The following is a 5,233-nucleotide window of genomic DNA, read 5'->3' as shown; positions in this document are numbered from 1 at the left end:
AAGGCAGCTTTTAAATTGGGATTCCGTCAACCTTTGGTTTATTGAATCCCTCCTTTTTAGTTTTTTGACCCATCTCTTCTGTAATCCCTGTTATTACCATATTGGCCTTGGTGGTTCCTAGGTTGGTTTCCCTGAAAGGGTCTTCCTTCGTAGGAATTTCTACCATTGTTTCTGTTGTTATTATTGGTATCATTGTTTCGGTCATTATTCCTATAATTTGAATTATGACCGTTTTGATAATTACCGCGGTTATCATTTCTGTTAAAGCCATTATTTTGGCCATTTCCTCGGTAATCGTTATTCTGTGGTCTAAAATCGGTATTGTTCCCCCGGAAACTATTACTGTTCCTGTAATTGGAATGGTTATTATCATTTCTTTGATAATTATTATTATTCCTGTTTCCGTGGTAATTACTACCATTATTTTGGTAGTTTGTATTATTACCATTATTTCTGTAATTATTGCTACTACCATTGTTTTGGTAGTTGTTCTGGTAACTTTGATTTTGATTATTTGCCTGAGGATTGTGTCCTCTGTTCTGGTTTCGGTAATTGTTATTATTGTTTCTTCTGAAGTTGTTATTTAAATAAGCAACTCCTTGAGTGTTATTGTTCATGTTGTTATAATTTTTTCTGTGAGGAGAATTTGGTGAGTTCTCCGGTTTCGTCCTTCTGTGGATATCCTGGAGTTCTTCTTCCTCCTCACATTCTTTTTGTAGCCATTCGAGCAAGTCCATAAAGGATTTATCTCGTTGAGACTTTCCTGCCGAAATCAAAGTGTGATTTCTCAGGCCCCCTAGGAAGTGTTTCCTTAGGTGTGTTGACACATATGAATCATTTCCCTCCTGTCCTGGGATATCTCTCACACTTTCGTAAATTTTTGTGGCTCGTGTTTTATACTCCTCAAATGATTCTGAATAACCCTGGTGTAGGGTTTCGATTTCTTTGAAGATTGCCCCGATGTTCTTTTCAGGCTGGAAAAGTTTTTCCATTTTTAATTTAACTTCGGGCCATTTCTCGGCCCTTATATCATTGAGCCGTTTGAGTGCATCCCCTCTGAGCTTTGTGTACACCACATTCAATAATGGGGTGTGACTAGCTGCTGCCGGGATGTCTGTTGCAAAATAATCAACTTGTAGTAGGAAGGGATCTAGTTCTTCCGCCTTTCCACTGAATATTGGAATGATCGCAGCTGCATCGATCATCATTTTTGTTGTTTCTGCTGGCATTTTGGTTTTTTTCTTCTTTAGTAATCTATTGAAGAAAAAACTATCTTTGTAATATTTATTTTTAAGCCTCTCTAAAGTTTCAATGAAACTTGTGTTATCGAAATCAAAATCCTCTGTATGGTTTTTATTTTCCGGATTTGTTTCGCTTTCCAGACTAATATGATCTGGAAATTTGAAGCGGCTTGAAGCGTCTTCTTGTAATATAAATGAAGACGATATCGGATAGTCTTCTCCTGATGCCTTTTTTCCCTCTCTATCTATCTGATTCTTGTCTTGTAGAAAGCTCTTTACTTCACCTGATATATTAAATGATGAAGTAAAGGGTAACGCTTCCCAAATTTGCGAATCCTCGAGGGATATCGAGTGGTTTAATCCTTGTGTAGGAATTACCACTTCGATATAATAGTCTGAGTTTCGTCTTTGCCTCTTATTTTCTTTTTCTGGGATTATCGAAGTTCCCTCTAATATTCTAATGGATTGCTCTACTTTGGTTTTTACAAACTCAAAGTCATCTGTGAGCTTGTTCCAATCTTTGTCCTTTAGTCTTTTATCATATTTAAGGACTAAAGATTCGAATTCTTCTAGGTGATCCCTCAGGAGTTCTTTTTTCGTTAGAATTCCTTGAAGTGATCTTGCCCTATTTTTGCTTTTGAGTAGATTTTTATATTCCCGTTCAACGTATTCCTTGATCTCCTCTAATCTGGTCATTTAATCCTGCTTCCAGCAGCATATTATTTGACCTTAAAAAGAGAAAGGAGATATTTGTAGGGATACCGAGAGTTTTTTCCAATTTTAGATTGTTTGGGTCTTTTTGCTCTATTCTCCCCTTTTCATACTTATGGGATTAAGTAATTTTAATGTATTTGTGGTACTAAATTTAGTCCAGTATCGGCTGAACGTGCTAACTGCCTTCAATCGTGCATGTCTTTATATGTCTTGGTATTGGGTATAGAACCTTTTTGTTCTATGTGTAGTCTTTTCATACCACGGCTTTGTTTAAATTGTGTGCGACGTGCTTCGCTTCGTTCGAATTGTGTTCCCCTTGCGGCTCTGCGTGAATTGCTTAGTATGCAATTCTTAAGTCGTTTTGGTCGCTACTCCTGGAGTACCACTTGCATAGTGAGTGTTGCATGATGGGACTTTGCTCCGATGAGTATGTGTCAAATTTGTAATTTTATTGCTAATATTTTATTATCTTTTCTAGTGGAATTCCCCTATTATTATTATTTATAAACCCGTCGGGGCTCTAGACGAACTAAACAACACCAATAGTCTTGCAATTTCTTCTATCTGTTCTCAAATTATGCATTTGTGAAGAAACATTTCCCTTTAATATATAAAGATAATTATATTATTTTTTTTTTTTTTTTTTTCTTTCCCTCTAAGCGTAGTTCCTAATTATGCCTTGACCACTCTTTATTGCCGTTTGTGTTTCAACCGTGAAAATTAATTTTGGACTTTTATTTTTTCATTACTGGCTCAATGTGCCATTTGTTTGACGGTCAAGGTCTCGCGTAGCTACTAAGCTTTGCAATTATTGACGTAGGTCATGATGAAGCTTTAGTTTTCTTCTTCCCACTTTTGTTCGCAATAATCGCATACTCATATGCGTTCCGCGATTATTGCTGTATCGGAGACGTGATTAATCCTATACAATTTGGCGATGCCTGTCATCAGTGGATTAATATTTGTGTCATCATCTATCTTGTCATCTTGTCACTTGTCATCTTTTGTGATATTTAGCTGTAAAAGTTAAATTCATGTAATGATGTGAAATAACAAAAATTTGATCATGTATTAGTAAACTAAAAGAGAGAGAGAAAAAAAAAACGTTCCTGTTTCGAACCTTAGATCCTCTGATCTTTGGTTTCGCTGTTTACTTTGAGTCCAGTTGTGAGGAACTCGAATGAAAAGGTATTTTATTGATGTTATTTTATGTGATCAACTCACGTGTTTGACCCACTGTGAGTTGATATATTTTTAGGTTTCCATTCCAATTGGAAAATTTTCGATGGACTTGATTCACTGGTATGTGTGAAACCGTGTCAATCGACTAATAAAAATGCAATTATGCATTATTGATTGTCGTCATTCTTAATTTGTTTCGGTATGGGCAGTACGGGTCGGTACCCCTGGTTTTTTTTAGTTTGATTTGTTCATTAAATTAAAAAAAAATTCTGAGGTTATCTTAGTGGCGTGTGACTAGCCACGGATTAGAATGTAGTGTCGTAGTAGTGGAATATTCTGTGCCAGAAAGTGGAATATTCTGTGCCAGAATAGTGTGGTGAACAGTCCGCTATGGCGGTGAGGTTGGATGGGTAAGTAATTGTATTTTTCTATGATTATGAACCAAGAATAGAATTAGGGTCTTCCAACTAGGGCCTTAAAGCGGGAGGTTAATTTATTTGTGCTGGTTACCACTTGGGTTGATCTTACCTTATTTTCATTTTTTTTGTAGGTTGAATCCTGTTGCTGGTTCCAGTGCCCTGTGAGCTGCTCCCTGTCCGTGGGATCTATTGCGATTGGATTTCGAAAACTTGAATTCGCGTAACACTGGTCAACAGTCGATCTCGGATTGTTATTATTGTTCCTCTAACACTTTCACTGTTTCTTCTTCTAATCCTTTTTATTTGTTCTTTTAGGTTTCGACCATCTTCGAGGAGGAGCCCTTAGAAATATTGGACTTGCACGTTTCGTGGCATTCACTTTCGTTGATTTGGGTCTGTTTTTTCGATACGTCAAAGTCACTTAAGCACGTAAGTTTTTTCTACTTTTTCACTACTGGCCCAGCCAGAAAACGGCGCACCTGAGCCTATCTTTTCAGGCTCTTTTGCGCTGTCACCAATGAAGCGGAATACGTACCGAGTGGTTAGACACTATTACTGCTGGATGTGATATGTCCTTTGATTAACTGCACTACATCTGCTCGATTTTAATTACTTTTAATCTATCAGTTAAGTTGAAAAAATATTAAATCACTTAAACACTAAACCGAAACTTAAACAACGGGCATCACTTCTGCCTCGCGGAATAAAACTTAAGAGTTAACACCTAAACGAACCGCGGACTATCTATAACGACGTAGGCACCTGCCTCACGAGGGGTATCACTATAACGACCTCGGACTTCCTTGAAGTCCCAGCTTAAGTATTCGCCGCTACTCCGGTCACTCCGAATTTTCCCGCGGCGTCGTCTTCTCACGAGAGCGGGCCGCTCTTCCGTCTCTTTCCTCGCGAACGTGCCCGTGCACGGCTGATGCAATCGTTGTTGACTTTTTCGTAAATCCGCTCGGTTGCATGTTTTGATTAAACATCCGCGAATTGGAGTTTTTTGCTGTAAATATAAACTTAAAACATTCGAACTTGCGTTCGATTTAATAACTGAGGTATTGTTTTTGCCTCCATAATCAAAACAATACCTTCTTTGATTATGATCCACTTTTCATATTTTCATAACATGAGTGGTGGATGGAATTTCAAGTTTCAACACTTGCGATGTTGAAACAAATTGACAAGAGAAATGATTTCATCATCTTGTCCATGCATATTAATGACAAGTTTTTCCAAAGATGTTTTTTCCATTTAGGATTTTTCTTAATCCTTCTTTGGAAGAGAATGGAAATTAATTGTAACCGCCTAAAATCAGGTCGGCTCATTCTTTAACCTTTTTGTCTCGTTTTCCCCTAAAAAAAATCTGGTCAGCCTGTCTAGAATCCAACTGTCAAAAATGGCAGAATCGCTAATGGTGAAGAAAAAATATGTTTAAGTTTGGAGTTGTGAAGAATATGAAAATATAATAAAAAATCATCCGAGAGCTAACAAATTTTCAATAACTATTAAGACGTTACAGTGTGCGGCAGGAATGCTTGCGAAAATGTTTATACTTTAATATTGAGTCAATTTGTATAACTAATGACTAATGTCCGTTGACGGTACATTTGGCTTCATTTGCTGCATCAGAACCTAGAGATTATTATGTTACAAATTAGGAAAAATGAACGCTGA

At 37.1% G+C, this 5,233-nt stretch overlaps 1 long non-coding RNA gene across 1 annotated transcript; it reads left to right on the top strand.

The window, feature by feature from the left end:
• The first annotated feature begins 2,610 nt into the window (after positions 1-2,610).
• LOC129732220 (uncharacterized) lies at positions 2,611-4,862 on the top strand. The gene is made up of 3 exons (XR_008729203.1): positions 2,611-3,547; positions 3,688-3,985; positions 4,054-4,862. It is a non-coding gene; the product is annotated as an uncharacterized LOC129732220 (long non-coding RNA).
• The last annotated feature ends 371 nt before the right edge of the window (positions 4,863-5,233 follow it).

The sequence above is a fragment of the Wyeomyia smithii genome, chromosome 3 (assembly GCF_029784165.1).
Source record: "Wyeomyia smithii strain HCP4-BCI-WySm-NY-G18 chromosome 3, ASM2978416v1, whole genome shotgun sequence".
Lineage (NCBI taxonomy): Eukaryota > Metazoa > Arthropoda > Insecta > Diptera > Culicidae > Wyeomyia > Wyeomyia smithii.
The sequence above is the reverse complement of the archived record's forward strand: the minus strand, read 5'-3'. Positions and strand labels throughout refer to the sequence as shown.